The sequence below is a fragment of the Lycium ferocissimum genome, chromosome 9 (genome assembly GCF_029784015.1).
Source record: "Lycium ferocissimum isolate CSIRO_LF1 chromosome 9, AGI_CSIRO_Lferr_CH_V1, whole genome shotgun sequence".
NCBI lineage: Eukaryota > Viridiplantae > Streptophyta > Magnoliopsida > Solanales > Solanaceae > Lycium > Lycium ferocissimum.
The window spans coordinates 66,183,847-66,202,342 of record NC_081350.1 but is presented as its reverse complement, the minus strand read 5'-3'; positions in this window follow the sequence as shown (position 1 = coordinate 66,202,342).

Sequence of the window (18,496 nt, the reverse complement as noted above, 5' to 3'; positions counted from 1 at the left end):
TTGCAAACTTGGTTTGTGTCCAGAAGGTTCTGAGTAATTTTCGGGGGTTAAAACCATTACAGGGCTATTGTGGGATTATTGAATTCTAGCTGAGTTCTAGGGCAATCTCAGCCGCAGAGAATTTTTGCTTATTGAAGGCGCACGCGTGAAAACGGTCACTTATCTTTGTAACGACCCGCTTGGTTGTTATAGTCTTTTCGGCTCTCTTTGAGCTTTCTCCGAGCTTTTAAGCTCCCTTTTGACCCGAGGTGACCGTTGACGCGCTTCCTGAGGTGTTCAGATTTGATTTTGGTGACTTTTTGGGAAATTTGGCTTTAAGCGAAAAAGAGTTGACTCAAGGTTGACTTTTGGGTAAACGGGCCTTTTCGAAAATCCGTCAATTTTGAGAGGTCCGGATAGTCATTAAGAACTTGTGTGCATATCTGGTTCGGTTCCTAATGCACCCGGGAGCATTTTGGGACTTGGGTTGGGAAGTTGGAATTGAGGTATTGAGGGTTGACTCGGTCAATGAGACCTCCGTTGGGAATTTCGAGGCCACGAGTGAGTTCGTAGCTTGTTTTTATGTCTGTCTGTGTTTGTGGTTTGTGAGCAGATGGCCTCGGATATTAGTTGGGATTTTAGATTGAGATTGGGATTATTTTTGGGAAAATCTGTGCTGGTGTCCGCCTGGGCGGCACCATTACCGCCATAGCGGTGGTATTGACCACTGTTGCGACCCGATGCTTTTGGAGGCAAACTGTCTCGGCGGTCTGAGAGGCCGACGGGGAGGGACCACTGCTGCAGTCCCGCTGCCGCCGTAACGGTATCGGGCCTGTCTATTTCATTAATTATGTATTAAAAGCCCTGAGTCCCTCATTTATTACTATTTCAAAATCTGAGATATTGCGAGCAAATCTAGGTTATTCTGGGAGGAGATTCTTGGTGGTAAGTCCTTCTAACCCCTTTGCTATTCCATTATCCCTAATTATCTTAGAATCCCTTCATCTTGATAGTTCATTAAGTGACTGAAGATTAAGTGGGTTTAATGAATATTCTTTCTAGGCTTCTGAATCATGATTTGTTGGTTGGTTTAGCTTCTTTAAGCATTGAATTGATGATCAGAATTCTTTATTTCATAACTTCTTCCTAATTAGTGGCTAATTTATGGAATTGGAAGCTAGGGTTTATACCCAAATTTGGGGGTTTTGCCTAGAATCCGAAATTGAGTGAATTGTTGATTATTCTAGCTTGCTTTTGATGGGAATCGATCACCTAGAGATTTAATTTCATGTTGGGACCTTTAGATTCCTAATTTCACCCTTCTAGTTCATAAACCCTATTCCATAAGTTGGGGATTTGGGTTTTGAATAGAAGTAGGGTTTGTTTGATGTTTTTCTTGATTCTAATTCCATTATTCGAATATGCTTAGACTTTCTTGATCTCGAGGCTCAAAGGAAAGGAAAGGCTAAGGGGTGATTGTTGGTGATATAGCAGTTCGGCCTTCCAGATAGGTTACGGTTTACCCTATGGTGAGACTTCATTTAGCGAAGCATATATTTAGAGGAAATTGTTGGAGAAAGCATGTAAACCTTCGGGCATGAAGTTGGGTTGGATATTGTCATGGGTTGGATATTGTCATAGGCTGGGCCCCCATTATGTGAGTGGGGTTAGCCACCCCATTGTGTTGTGACCTATCTGCTTCTATTGTTGTTGGCTTGATGCCACATGGAGATAGTAGATATTGGAGACTATTGATATATCTTGATCATGATATTATAGTATCTTACTTGTTGACGTTTGATACGAGGATAGTGTTCTATACGGCTTGTGTAGCCTTTTTCATGATATTGTAGTATCTAACTTATTGACATTTGATACTAAGATAGTATTCTATATGGCTGGTGTAGCCTTTTCATGATATTGTTGGCGTACCCATGCGTGGTACTTATGATATTGATCTGATTATTGACATTGAACTCATACATTGCACGCATTCTCATCCTTCATGATATACCGTTGACACATTGATGATACTTGAGGAAACACTGTGATGAACTGCGCTCAGTTGGATGAGAGTGACGTGAGGATCGATATCCGATAGTTGTCCCGGAATTGAGGTTGTGCGTAGCGATTACCGAAGTCTTTGCCAAAATCGTGAGGTAGCAGTTGCTGAGGTTTGTGCCGGAGCCGTAAGGTACATGGACTTTGCGGGTCCCCCATGGGTTGTGCTACTAAGACGTCGATATTTCCATCTAGAGTACATGTGTCACAGCATTGCATTGCATTCTCATTCCATACATTATTGCATTGCATTGTACCATGGCTTTTATTGTGATATTCTTGTGATATATTTGTGATATACGGATTCGGACTGAGTATTTGAGACTTGGCACATTTGGTTTAGATGCTAAACATAGGTAATGATGTGTACTCAGATTTTAGCTCGTGTTTGACTTATACCTTGTTGATTTACCTGCTTATCTTACTTTATTGACTTGATATGTGTTAAATAAGATTAGTCGGCCTATGATACCTACCAGTACTTGTTGTTTGTACTGACCTGCACTTGCTGCATTCTTTTATGAATGCAGAGTTCCAGGTAGAATCGACCTCCGCTTCTCGTGGCTGACCATTGTGCGAAAGTTGCTGCTTAGAGTCTTTCAGGGTGAGCACGGAGACGTCCGCCACCTTGGAAATTCTTTCCTTATTTTATGTCTTATATTGATATTCCGAGACATATTCAGACTTTGATGTATTATTGATAATTCCAGATTCGTAGATGTTAGTTAGTTGCTCTTGTATGGTTAGACCAGACTCTAGGTGGATTTGATGTATTTTCTTCTTCCACACATTTCTATATGATTATCGTCAGACTTACGGGATTTCTATCGCTTTCGCTTATTTATTTATTAATTCATGTTTTTGAGATTGTTGGGATAAGGGTTCGCCTACCGAGGTAAAAAGGTAGGTGCCCGCGCAACTTAACTAGATTGGGTAGTGATGAGTTAGTATCAGAGCCTTAGGTTATCCGATCTATAATACAAGAGCGTGTCTAGTAGAGTCTTGTGAATCGGTACGATGAGCCTCGTACTTATCTGTGAGAGGCTATAAGACATTTAGGAAACTTACAACTCTTTCATTCTCTCGTACGACTTCATTCAATTGGTATCTGAACTTTCTTATCTTAATCACCCATGGAGGGTGGGCACTCGTCCCTAAATTCTTATGTGAATGGTTGATCTATGGCGTGTTGTGGTTTGGGTGTGAGATGTGTTATTCTGATTCGGGAACGTGATCAAGTTCAGTCTTTAGTTATGGCCTGAGGATTCGATTGTGTGGAGTCGCGATTAGACTCGGTTGTTGTGTGGAGTCGCGATTAGACTCATTTATTGTGAGAGTTCGTGAGAAATGGGAAAGATAGTTCACAGGGTTACAGGGTCTCTATGTTTCAATAGTGGGTTGCTCGATGATATGATCGGTTTGACTTCAGCTTCGTCAAGGCTTAATAATGATGTGCGTGACACTGATGTACCAATGGCGGATCGACGATTTAGTAGCGGTAGAGTATTAGATTCCAGTATATGAGAACAAGTGTAAGTTCGGTGATGGCCATCGAATTGGGCAAACGTATTGTGATCGTGGGTAATAAAGAAAAGAAGTTGACAATAAGGACATGAGGGAAGTTTTTGTGGAAAGTGTGTAGCGAAGTAAGACTTCTTAGAATATCTTGGTTATGAGTACTTTTCGTGATATTAGGAAAGGAAAAATTGGTATGTGACATGGTTGTCAGGATCAGGTTGCAATTGATGCGAGGGCGAATTTCGTGTTCGGTTGTAAAAGGTAAAAAAGGGTTCGGCATGATAGAACAGTACCGATGGAGGTGGTTGTCTGAGTTATAGTTATTATGGAGTATTGAATCTTGTGGAATAATTAGGCATGGGTTGGTAACGCTCATAGTTACAGGTTCACGTGATATCTCAGGGATATAGTACTAAAGGTCATTCTTGATACAAGCTCGTTGATGTTAAAGGACTACTCGGTTAGTAAGTGAATGCTATGGTCACATTGTTCGGACGGTAAGTTTGACTGGGTTGTAGGCTTCTGAGGAGCTAGTAATCGACTGATAGAAATGACTTCAATCATGGGCGTATACGATGAGTTAATAACATAGAAGTTACTGGTTGTTTCATTTAGATTTGAGGAGAAATATGGATATTGTACGTCGTGGTTCATTTGGCTTAGATGGATGATTAGTTTAGAAGATTGAGTGGATTTGAGCGTTTGTTGGTTCATAGTGATAAAAGTGATTTGAAATGAAATACAGGAACTGAAGGATTACAATGAGGCATCTTACTATCGGGTTCAGGAGATTGAGGTTCGTAAGACTTGAGGTAAGGTAACATGGGTACTTCAGTCGTGTTTGGATTGCGGGGGCATTATATCATGTCGTTCAGTAAAAAGGTGACTAATGAGGTTGATTGGTGTCTTCGAGGTTAAGGGCAGAAAGAAAATCGTGGAAACAAGAGTTAGCGATGTGGGAGCTTAGTTGCGATTGTACAGTGTAGACTGGGCTTGAGAGTTTATGGATGAGTTGGTATGTTCAGTTATGTCATAGACTAACAGAGGTCAGTGGTAGACTAAGGTTGGGAACCTTGTATTCATTGTGTAAAATTGTCTAGATCCCACTACTAGTGGCGTTATTACTCGGCTTATGTAATTGAATAAAAAGGAAGTTAGAGGTATTCAGATCCGATAATGGAGTTAAGAGGTAATTCTTCGAGGTCAAGCAACGTTAAGGATTGAGTAAGGGATTAGTGAACATGGGTACTTGAAATGGCAGATCGATAATAGGTTAACTGAGTTAAGTTCGGGGTAACATTTCGAAAACTGAGTACGGTAATTCGGGCAAGGACGCTTCAGCGAGATACATGAGGATATTAGTAATACTGTTGTGTGATACGCCGAATTTAGAGAGTGTTCAGTTCAGAGTGGTAAGCGTTAAGGAAACGCTAAGGTGCAGAGTGTGTGGTATGATTTTATCTCCAGGATTAGTTCCGTTAGTTTGCAAGATTTATGATTACGTGGTATTCGATGGACTGGATTTGAGGATTGATTACGATATCGATGATCGTGAAGTGATTAGAAATTGGAAATTGACGAGTCGAGAAAGGTATAGTTGAATGTGAATCGATAAGAAAAAGGTACATCCTGGGGATTTTTGGGCCACTATAGATTGTGGTGTCGTTTTCTTGCACATTCCAGTTGAGATGTGATTGTTGCGTGAGCTTAAGAAGGAAATCTATAAGAATGGACTATGTGATATGACAGAGTTCCGTGAGGTTCGTGATCAGCGACTAGTGAGAAGCATATTTCAGTGAACTAACATGTTGAGATCTATAAGAAATGGCTTGGTGGTACACCTTCAGATAAGCTTTGTGACCTTCTACAATGGATGCGTTAGCATGTGTTAAGAGAGAAGATTTGTGGAATCCCTATCATGTGAGGACTAGGGTTATATCTTCAGGGTGAGACCCTACTCGTAGTAATATTTTATGCTGCAAGTAGTATTAACTGGATAATTTGGGTAAGCGCTGCTGGTTATTAAAGACTTGGGGGTAATTGTGTGAGATTTAGAGCGGCAGTGTAAGACTGGATACTTTCGGAGAATTTACGAGCATATCGAGGTGACACTATGAGAGGTTTGATGGTTGTTTAATTACTATATAAGGCTTCAAATTTTGCGTCAAAAAGTTTGAGGTTGTATACGATTTTGTGTATCGGGTAAAGGTTGAGAAACATAAAGTTTGAAATCGTAAGGTATAGCTCTTCGGTACTAAGTCGATAACTTGGATAGGACTGAACTAGTGGAGTCGAAAGTGATAGACATGATTTGTTATGAGTGGTATGACTATGTTGGTTTTGGGAACTCGAAGTCAGTTCAAACGACTATTGGTGATACTCGAGAGTTGTGCATTCATTCAGGGTCAGCATGGTTCAAGTTAAGCTTAATGGTCTATGGTTATATTTTCAGGAACATGGTTAAAGATTCGATACGTTTCGGCTCAGATTTGAGGTATGACGGATTTACCGAGCTTTGTCAGGGTTTCCTAGTAGATTGATGATATTTTCTGAGGACGGTTACTTGGATAGAATAATGGTTTTCAATGAGCTTAGTACAGATTTGAGTAGGAACTGTTGCATGAAAGGCCTTTATAATGATCAGTTGGGTTTCGACGGACTTTGCTCGGCGGGATATTCAGTGGTATGGTTCCTATATTGTGATTTGAAGGTTTAAGAAGACTTGGAACTAGCCAAGTTGACTGTCAGTAAGATCAGTTTTGATGGAATTGTGTAGAGATCTCAGGTGAATCAAGGATTCATTTCTGGCAAGAGTAAGTTATGGTTTCGGGCTTATGGTGTGTGTTTATGTGTCTCTAAGAAATCGCGGTGCGAGTAACGGCCTTAGAAGATCTGGGATAAAGAGTTAGTGGAATCGGAGTATTTCATCGGTTCAGAATAGGCTATGTGTTTGTGAACATGTTTCAGAGGATTGTGCTGGTTTGGGAAGGTGTTTGTAGGGCCTATTGATCGCGTTCAGAGTAACGGTTTTATCAAATCAGAGAATTTGAGTAAAAGAATTAGTTTATTCAAGGATCAATTGCGAGGGAAATTCGAATATGGAGATATGAGAATTGGAGCTTGAGCTAAGTTTAGAGAGTTGTGACTGGTAAGTGAGCCCGAGGTGTATTAGCCTGTTTGAGATTATCCTTTATATTGATCCTCTGTTTTATGAGTTAGTTTTCACCAGGCCGGTCAGGTGTTCATTCGGTCTTCCATGCTTCTATGTTGAAGAAGTTCCATTCTGATGGTTCCTATATCATTCATTGTGATTCAGTTTCGTTCAAAGAAAATCTTTCCTATTTAGGAGAAACCCGATATGGGTTCGAGTTATCCTCAGTAGTTGCAGGCTCAGGTATCTTTCCCCATTCCCTTCCTTATCGCTCGAGGACAAGCGATTATTTAATTAGTATATGATGTAACGACCCGCTTGGTCGTTATAGTCTTTTCGGCTCTCTTTGACCTTTCCCTAAGATTGTTAGCTCACTTTTGACCCGAGGGGACCATTGACGCGCTTCTTGAGGTGTTCGAATTTGATTTTGGTGACTTTTTGGGAAATTTGGCTTTAAGCGAAAAAGAGTTGACTCAAGGTTGACTTTTAGGTAAACAGACATTTTTCTAAAATCCATCGATTTTGAGAGGTCTGGATGGTCATTTAGAACTTGTGTGCATATCTGGTTCGGTTCCCAATGCACTCGAGTGCATTTTGGGACTTGGGTTGGGAAGTTGGAATTGAGGTATCGAGGGTTGACTCGGTCAACGAGACCTCCGTTAGGAATTCCGAGGCCACGAGTGCATTCATAGCGTGTTTTTATGTGTGTTTGTGTATACGGTTTGTGAGCAGATGCCCTCGGGTATTAGTGGGGATTTCAGATTAAGATTAAAATTATTTTTAGGAAAATCTGTGCTGGTGTCCGCCTGGGCGGCACTATTACCACCATAGCGGTGGTATTGACCGTTGTAGAGGCCCGATGCTTTTGGAGGCAGACCGTCTCGGCGGTCTGAGAGGCCATCGGGGCGGGATCGCTGATGCAGTCCCGCTGCCGCCGTAATGGTATCGGGCTTAGTCTATTTCATTAATTGTGCATTAAAAACCCTGAGTCCCTCATTTATTACTATTCCGAAATCTGAGCCATTGGAAAAAAAAAATCTAGGTTATTCTTAGAGGAGATTCTTGGTGGTAAGTCCTTCTATCCCCTTTGCTATTCCATTATCCCTAATCATCTTAGAATCCCTTCATCTTAATAGTTCATTAAGTGATTGAAGATTAAGTGGGTTTAATGAATATTCTTTCTAGGCTACTGAATCAAGATTTGTTGGTTGGGTTAGCTTCTTTAAGCATTGAATTGATGATTAGAATCCTTTATTTCATAACTTCTTCCTAATTATTGGCTAATTTATGGAATTGGAAGTTAGGGTTTATACCCAAATTTGGGGGTTTTGCCTAGAATCCGAAATTAAGTGACTTGTTGATTATTCTAGCTTGCTTTTGATGGGAATTGATCACCTAGAGGTTTAATTTCATGTTGGGACCTTTAGATTCCAAATTTCACCCTTCAAGTTCATAAATCCTATTCCATAGGTTGGGGATTTGGGTCTTGAATATAAGTAGGGTTCATTTGATGTTCTTCTTGATTCTAATTCCATGATTCGAATATGCTTAGACTTTCTTGATCTCAAGGCTCAAAGGAAAGGAAAGGCTAAGGAGTGATTGTTGGTGATATTGCAGTTCGACCTTCCAGGTAGGTTACGGTTTACTCTATGGTGAGACTTCGTTTAGCGAAGCATATATTTAGATGATATTGTCGGAGAAAGCATGTAAACCTTCGGGCATGAAGTTGGGTTAGATATTGTCTTTGGTTGGGCCCTGTTGTGTGATTGGGATTAGCCACCCCATTGCGTTGTGACTTATCTGGTTTTATTGTTGTTAGCTTAACGCCACGTGGAGATAGTAGATATTGGATACTATTGATATATCTTGATCATGATATTGTAGTATCTTACTTGTTGACATTTGATACAAGGATAGTGTTCTATACGACTTGTGTAGCCTTTTTCATGATATTATAGTATCTTACTTGTTGACGTTTGATACGAGGATAGTATTCTATATGGCTTGTGTAGCCTTTTCATGATATTGTTGGCGTACCCATGCGTGGTACTTATGATATTGATCTTATTATTGACATTAACTCATACACTCCATGCATTCTCATCCTTCATGATATACTGTTGGCACATTGATGATACTTGAGGAAACACTGTAATGAACTGGGCTCAGTTGGACGAGAGTGACGTCAGGATCGATATCCGATGGTTGTCCCGGAATTGAGGTTGTGCGTAGCGATTGCCGAAGTCTTTGCCAAAATCGTGAGGTAACAGTTGTCGAGGTTTGTGCCAGAGCAATGAGGTACATGGACTTCGTGGGTCCCCCATGGGTTGTGCTACCGAGACGTCGATATTTTCGTCCGGAGTACATGTGTACACAACATTGCATTGCATTCTCATTCCATACATTATTGCATTGCATTGCACCGTGGCTTTTATTGTGATATTCTTGTGATGTATTTGTGATATATGGATTTGGACGGAGTATTTGAGACTTGGCACATTTGGGTTTAGACGCTAAACATAGGTGATGACGTGCACTTTGATTTTGGCTCGTGTTTGACTTATGCCTTGTTGATTTACCTGCTTATTTTACTTTATTGACTTGGTATGTGTTAGGTAAGCTTAGTCGGCCTATGATACTTACCGACTTGTTGTTTGTCTTGCACTTGCTGTATTCTTTTATGAATGCAGAGTTCCAGGTAGGATCGACCTCCGCTTCTCGTGGCTGACCTTTGTGCGAGAGTTGCCACTGAGAGTCTTTCAGGGTGAGCACAGGGACGTCCGCCTCCTTGGAGATTATTTCCTTATTTTATGTCTTATATTGATATTTCGAGTCATATTTAGACTTTGATGTATTATTGATAATTCCAGACTCGTAGGTTTTAGTTAGTTGCTTTTGTATGGATAGACCATACTCTGGGTGGATTTGATATATTTTCTTCTTCCTCACATTTCTATAAGATTGTTGTCAGACTTAGGTGATTTCTATCTCTTTCGCTTATTTATTTATTAATTCATGTTTTTTTGAAATTGTTGGGATAAGGGTTCGCCTACCGAGATGGAAAAGATAGGTGCCCGCAACTTAGATAGATTGGGTCGTGACATATGCGGAAATGACTGGGCCTGGGCAAGTCCACTTCTGCGGAGATTAGGGTGCACCTGTCGGCTCGCTTATGCATAGTTGTGGTGGGTCGGGGGAGTCACACCTGCGGGAATAGGGTCATACCTACAAATCTGCTTCTGCCGAAAGTTATTTGCTCCTGCGAGGTCGCTGGCAGATTAAATCCCCAATTTGAGGTCATATTTCATCATTTGATTTTGAGAGCATTTGGTCTCAAATTTAGGCGATTTTGGAGGCAATCAATTTGTTTTAGCAAAGGGGGTAAGATCTAACCTCCCTTTCATCATCTATTAGTGATTACCGCCTTTTAATCGCATTTCGTTCATGTTTTAGGTTGATGGAATTGGGGTTTTGAGCACTGGGCAGAACTGGGTGATTATTCTGGATCTAGGCTATATAAGATTTGGGTAAATTGATTTTTTAATAAAATTTTTGTTTCAACCTTAGGGGCTCAGGGTTGTCTTTTGGCTTGACTTTTCGACCAAGTTATTTATATATCAATATGGGTGTACATGGACTTGTATATCCATGTAAATTGTTTATTTGATAGAATGCGTGTATTCGGAGGCGCTGAGAAAGGGGAAAGCGACTTTGTGAGTTTGTTTTTCGTCTTGGAGGTAAGTTGAGACTTTTACGAGACTCCATTTGAGGGATATTTTTGATAAACTATTAATGATATGGGTTAAGTATGAAGAGGGGGTCTTGTATCTATGATGTGACATTCATTGATACGGGTACTAGTGTCATATTATGGGTTATTTTGTTGAAATATGTAATTAATAGATGAAGTGCATGGATGCCAAAGCATGTTGGGTATTAGCTGATACATAATTCTCTTCAGTTGATTGTCTATGTGCACACATCACTCCTTGAAATCTCGTACACATTTGATAATCAAGTTGTTGGACGTATTTCTGAACAACACATGGTTATAACTGCATTGCAAGTGATATTCATGCTCTTTCACAATCGTTCAGCATATTCATTAGGTTGACTTGCATGGTTTTTGTCCTGATGTGGTCTGGTTTCACCTAGTTTCAAGTGAAGTGATGGTTGTGCACCCTTAAATGATTGGTTGCCCGATGTGGAATAGTTGGACCTGATTCTAGGTGTGAATATAGACCTCGCAAGTTCCCCATGGGTCACAGCTCCCCTAAACCTCACCATGGAAGTTAGTGTGTATACCGGTTGTCCATATGGCCATTACATTGCATTGCATCTACTTGATATCATTATTTACCTAACTAGCTTGTTTCTACCTCATTACTTGGATTATTTTTCTGTGGATTTGATAAGCTATAATTGTGATAAAGCAACCCTATTAATGCTAAAATAAGACTTTTCTATGACTAACATCGTCACTACTTCAACATTATCGGTCAATGAGATTTACTGAGTACACGTGCTTCCCGTGCTCATACTACACTTGCTGCACTATGTTTGGTGTAGATTTAGGGCCGAGCACTAGTAAAGTCTGGAGAGCCATTTGAGTCCGAGACTATTGATTCAGGAGATCTAGTGGTGCTTGTCTGATCCGTAGCGCCAATCTACTTCTACCTTTATTTATTAATGTCTTCTTTTACATTCTGGACAGCGGTACGTGGTCATTTCAGACTTGTATTAATACTTTTAGTCACTGTTGTACACATAACACTAGCTTTTGGGTGTAGTTGTTATCTCCCCCTTTTTCTGAGTATAAGACTAAGTATCACGACCCAACTCGTGGGTCGAGCGATCATCCACCTGGTGGGCAAACCCTTCCTTTATTCAACATTCAAATTAAGCATACCAAAAGAAACAGAACTTTCTACGCAGTCTCCATATCATATAAAGTATATAAGTGCGTAAATACACTGGTCAAGTTGCATTACAAGAGCTACTAAGTAAGTGCATAAGTCTGAATAGTATAAGTACATCAAGTCTAAACAATTTTGTCTCGAATACAAGCGACATATATCATGATAGAAGAGTTTTTCGGGTAGCGGATCAGAACATGGCTCACCCTAGAAACTCCAACTGACTGCCTCGGGAAACTCACACACGAGGATCTGATATGGAATTTGTAACAAACTCTGCACTCAGAAAAGAATGCAGCAAGGTAGCATCGGTACAAACAACAAGTACTAGAAAGCATCATAGGCCGACTAATACTAGCTCACACATAATAAACACAGACTCAGACAAGATAAGAAGACAGGCACAAACATCCACACAGATCACAAATGATCAATAGCCGAGTCATTGCCTATGGTGAAGCACTTAAACAGAAGTCTGCCAAGTCTTTCACTATTTTCACATAATAGCCACAACACACGTACAACCACAAATCCAATCAAAAGATATAAAATGAGATGATGATATATGCAATGCAATGAGATGGATGTCAATGCAATGCTATGGCCAATAACACAACCTATACACACATGCCCCTGACAAAATCTCGACGTCTCGGCAGTCATGACCCGCGAGGGACCCATGGTGTCCATGTACCAGTCACTCCACACAAAGCCCAGAGGTGACTTTCATCTTTCACTTTCATAAAATCAGCGGCAAAGGGTCATAAATACCCCTGTACTCCCTCAAATTAATTGTCCGGATCTCCCGTTTTACTTTTCGCCTTTATATACCCTCACCGTTAACGAAAGGGTCATATATACCACCGACGTTAACGAACCATTTAACGGTGACACGTGTCGCAATCTAAACGGCCACCCCTTTTAAGTTTTTATTTAATTAAATATTGGACCCAGCCATTATTTTTTTTTAACCCAACCCCCCCCCCCCCCCATTACACGACCCACGACCCCCAATTCTAATACCAAAAGAACTATGAGTAACTTTCTTCTTCACCAACATATTTCTCCATTGACATAAGCTTCAACAATGTCCAATTAAATTTTGAAAGATGAGCTTTAAGTTAAACTTACTCTTCTTCCTCATTTCTCTATTTGCCGTCTCTCACTCTAATCTTTATGTTGATTTTCCCTTTTTTCCCCATCTCCCTCCTATAAAAAGCTTCCAATATCTTCTCCGTCTCTTTAAAAATTACATTTTGTTTTACTCAACAATCATTGTATCTAATTCCTTGGTGCATTAATTTGTAAATGGGTCCTCCATAAATTATGGAGAATTGTGAATGGGTTACTTAAAGAGGGCATAAATAAACTAAATTGCTCTAATTTTCACGAGTTTATGTTTGGTGCACTGTCACTGTACAATTTCTTTACACTATCAGGTAATATTGACCTACTATAGCAGGTTACCATTATTATTATTATTATTATTATTATTATTATTATTATTATTTATATAAAATTCAATCACAAATTTTATTTCTATTTCCCTTTCTCTCTCTCCCTACAAATCCTCCATCTTCACAGGTCTTTCAAATCTATCTCTCTTCTTCAAAACCTTCCATCCCTTTTCTCTATCTATGGATGGTAGATCGAGTATGTATATGTAAGGGACTTTTGCGGGAGAATGTTTTGAAACATAATTTTTGAGAAAGGTGAGAAATTTAAAAGAGACAAAATTAGCCCACTATGGAGATTGAACAAAAACTCTAGCGTTGAGAAAAGATTAATCCCTTGCAAAAATATAGAAAGAATAGTTTAATTTTGCAATGAGCAAGCGCAAGACAAAGTTGGAACCAACAGGATTTTTATTTTAAAAAAAAAAAATAAGTTTGTGCATGTTCAAAAATTGGATTTGTTTCGATTTAATCTCTTAAACTATATTCAGAATCATAGATTGAAATTTGGGCTCAGAAGATGTGATTGAAATAACTACTTCAGTTTACAATATCGTCTAAGTTCTGAGAATGGCCCTTATGAGCAATTGCTCATAAGTCAATGTTAGAATATGAAAGATATTTTCAATTTTTTTCTTCTTGTGGTGAAGTATTTACTGCTCTTCCTTGATGCTTACAATCCACTTCTAGTTGAGTTATCACAAGGCAGACACATTAAGAAATCAACACATCATTGCTTAAGATGTTAGTTGACTCAAAGGATATACTGCAGGACATTGTCAGAGTCACCATTCTCGAGAGTCAATGTTTGAAGATTGAAGAATTACTGATTTTGACGGTGAAGTTGAGAGCAACCATGAAAACGCACGTTAGACTTTAATCAATGATACTAGGAAAGGAAATGATTTTGGTTATTATTATAAGGCCGTAATTTTGGTCGCCAATAGATTGATGAACTTGCCTTTAATATTTTCTTTTGGTCATAAAGTTTAATTATGTAAAAGAAGTAAAAATTACTGTGGTTATCTCCAAATTTACCTGATAGTGTAAAAAGTATTGTACATTGACGGTGCACAATACTTAAACTCAGCAAGGATTAAGTTATGGAGGAGGTGAAAGGGGTGGACGATTAAGTTTTTGGTGGGTTTTAAAACGGGTTTAGGGGCGGGTTATAAAATGTTTTTTAGTTGGGTAGTGGATTAGAAAAAAAGGGAAAAGAAAAATCTTGTGGGCCGTTCAAATTGTGACACGTGTCACCGTTAAAACGGGCTGTTAACGTCGGGGGTATATATGACCCTTTCGTTAACGGCGAGGGTATATAAAGGTGAAAAGTGAAACGGGGGATCCAGACAACTAATTTGAGGGAGTACAAGGGTATATATGACCTTTTGCCGTAAAATCAGCCACTCCGCACAAAGCCCAGAGGTGATTTTCATCTTTCACTTTCATAAAACCAGCCACTCCGCACAAAGCCCCGAGGTGACTTTTATTTTTCACTTTCATAAAATGTTTCCAAAGTCTTTTCCCATCAATTATTCCATGATTCTTTTATCACACTGTATTCCCACAACATTTCCATCATGCATGAATGTATGAATGTAAGAATGAGATATCAACGAATCAAAAGCCAATGAATATGCTATGGAGATCAGAAAGCACCATAAGTCATAACAAGACTTGCACCAATCACAACAACCATGGAAATGGGAACAACAAAGATTTTCAATCATCATAGTGAATCTATCACCTCTCATCACCCATTCACATCAACAAGTATACCACGTGTCACAGTGCGTAAAATAACGGCGACAAGCTCACATAATTAGAAGTCATACCAACCTAAAAGTATATCCATCCCAACATCATGTCTGAAGATCTAATCATGATTTCTCCCATCAATTCTATGTATACATACGTTTCACTAATCAAAGTCTAACTAAGGTAAGCGGTAACGTACCTCAATGCCGAGCTAGTGCCACGAACAATCAAACGTGAGCCTTGCCCTTCCGAGGAGCTTCCGAATAATCGAAGTCTAGTCAAAATCGTAATCTAAGTTAGAAAAGGAGACTAAAGATACCCATATTTCTACAGACTTATTCGAATCGAAGATTAGACTTTAAAAGAGGAAATTGGGCCCACAAGGGCAAAAATAGGAATTTCAAGAATGGAAATGGTAATCCAAAGTTCTAGAAGTTCAATTCTACTCTTCAATTGCTAATTAAGCTCAAATATTGATCAATTCATCATTCAAAACAAAACCCCCAAATTAGGCATAAACCTTAGTTTTCCCATAATCAAATCATTAACCCAATAGGAGATTCAAGCTTATTACTACTAATTAATAAAATTCCATGCTTAGATTAGCCAAATCCATCAATTAATCTCACATTCATAGCCTAATATTCAAGTAATAAAAGGGAAAAGGTGCAAATATACCTCTCAACTTTGTGATTTAAAGCAAATATAGCCCCCGTTAAAAAAGTGTTGTATATATACCCTTGTTGTTATAAAATGGTGCAAATATACCCCTGCCCTTACACAAATAGTGCAAATATACCCTTTTCGCTAATGGAATTTTTTTTAAAATCGTTTAGCTTATTTTTTTAATTAAAAAATGCCATGTGGCTTTAAGAAAAAGTATACTCAACTTTTTCTTTTTTTGTGAGTAGACATATTTTTTTAATGCCACATGGTAAATTTTTTTCTGGTGGGTTGGGTCTGGTTCGTTTAAAAAAATATCTCCGTGGCTTTAAAAAAAAAAATCCACCCATTTTTTAGACGAACTAGACCCGACCCACTAGAAAAAAATTATCCGGTGGCTTTAGAAAAATATTTCTACAAAAAAAAAATGGGTTGTCTTAGGGAGTCTATAAAGCCATGTCTAGTGGGGTCTCTTTTATATGTGTGACGGCCCCACAAATATAAATAGTTGACCACCAAGACATTCAAGATTGTCTCATTTCTTTTTACTCTAGATCGTGCCATGAAGCTTAGAGTAATAATTATCCTTCTCTTCCTATCGAATTATGTACATTTCGAATGCGCAGGTGACAAACAGGTAATTCAAGGCCCAACTGAGGTTGATTACCCATAGGGGTACAATGGTGAAGTACTTACTGGTAACGAATGAGACTTGAGGTGCTATTGAAAGTGGAATAAAGTGTAAGTTGCCCGAGAATGGGTATTGTATAATGAATGGGAAGTTGAATGATAGTGATGTTCTTGAGAAAGGATAATGGGAGACAACAGGGAGAGGATATCATAGAAATTAGAAAAGGAGCTAAGTTTGCAGGAAACGTAAATCATGGATGATCTCAAGGAGGTGGGGGCAGACAGCTTTCTACAGGAGGTCATCATGACCCACTCCATACGCTAGTGCACTAGTCTCGAGGTATAGATATGATCAAAAACAGCTAGAAACAGAGTTTAGGAGCACCAGCCTCTCAGTGACATACCAGTGTGAGCCACAGAAGTTTTTCGAATCTTATGTGCAACAAGTGTGATGGGAGACACCAAGGGGTTTATCGTTTGGGCCTTGATGTGCGTTTCAGTGGCTCCTCTTTGTTACACCTCGTAGTTTGGATGTTGAGTTCCGTAGGTGTCAACTGCTTAATTGTGAACACTGGAGTGATATGCGCCTATTTTATGGTTACAAGGGTTTACGACCATGTATGAGAAGTATTGGAAGGATTGGAGGTCAAATGGGCGGAAGATGAAAAATTGGGCGAATTGGGCAGAATTTCCCTTCGCGTTCCCGAGATGGCCTCCCGTGCGCGGAGGTCAATTATTAAGTTGGTTCCACCGACTTTGACCCCCTATATAAAGGGTAAAACCCCTCTTTTTCACCAGATATTTCCCAAAAAAACTCAGAAAATAGATGAGGGTGTGAGGATATCATAAATTGAGTGATTTTCAAGTGGCGGAATATTAGTTTAGGTTCGGATAGCGCGTAGTTGTGATTTGTAGTATTGTTTTGTGGTGGATTCAGTTTGGATTCTAGGCGAACACTGAAGATATTGGTTTCCTAGTAAGAATAAGGTATGAATCTCTCCCTATTGATATTACTTTAGGTTTATTTACGGAGATCGAGCGATTAAATGGTCGTATAATAAAGTAGTTGGGTGAAAAATCGGATGAACATCATATGGGATGTTTTATGGAGTATTTTAGTATCGATAATGATGTTGTCATAATGGTATTGTTGTTGTTGTTGTTGGTTGTTGGTATTGTGATTTCAAGCTCGGGGTATAAATAGGGGAGATGCTACCCGAATTTTTGTAGATTCTAAATAGATTTCATTTGAAGGCTTAAGACAAGTATATAAAGATAAGCCTAACAATGGTATAAATATTCTTGAATGTAGATTGTGGGCTTGGAAGAATGAGCGTAAGTAGTTAAGAAGGCCAAAAGGTATGTTAAGGGTTTCCTTTTCTTTCTTATTTGGCATGATCCTATGATACAAGCGAACAACGAGTAAACGAGCTTTCATATTACTCTACTCTTAGAAGCATTAGGAGTACTTCAGTCTTTGATGTTCCTGTACCCCTCTTATGATTGTCCCTTCTGTTCATGAGTCCTGAGCTGTGTATCATGATTATGTTAGTTCACATTTATGCATTGCAACCATTTACATATATGCATATTGACCCGTGATCAGAAGGCATTATATACGCGTATATTATATCTATATGGGGTATGGGGAAAGGGCGAGGCATTTTATACGCATTACCACCTGATCAGCTGGTGCACAGTGATAATGATTATGATGCCCGAAAGGGACATTATGCTATTATGCCCGAAGGGGCCTATATGATATATGGATCGAGCCGTACATTCCTCGGCACTGTTATATAGGATATGGATCGGGCCGTACGTTCCTCGACAATATGACCTATGCATATCATACACCCGCAGAGGCATTTTCAGTAAGCAGAGATATACAGATATGTTCAGATAGTCATACATATAGATGCATTCACACAGACATGTTAGATAATCTGCATTCAATCAGTCAGTTTAGCTTACGAGTTTCAGATTTTCTTCATGACTCCTATGTGTATGTTACTCTTATGCCTTACATACTCGGTACATTATCCGTATTGACTCCCCTACGTTCGGGGGCTACATTCGTACCCTGCCAGGTACGAGATAGATAGAGAGGCAATCCAGCTCAGTAGAGCCTCTTCCCAGCTGTTGTTGGTGCGCTACATTCGATCCGGAGCTACTGTCTGTTTTGTATGTTATGTTTAGATGTATATGTACACGGGTACGGCGAGGCCGTGTCCTGTCCTTTCTATAGTTTGGTACTCCGGTAAGAGGTGCAGCAGACGGATGTGTACGGTTGACAAGATGTAGCCATGTCGGCTCCATCCTTTTGGTACCATATGTAACCCCTTTTTGGCTTGCATTTTTTCTCT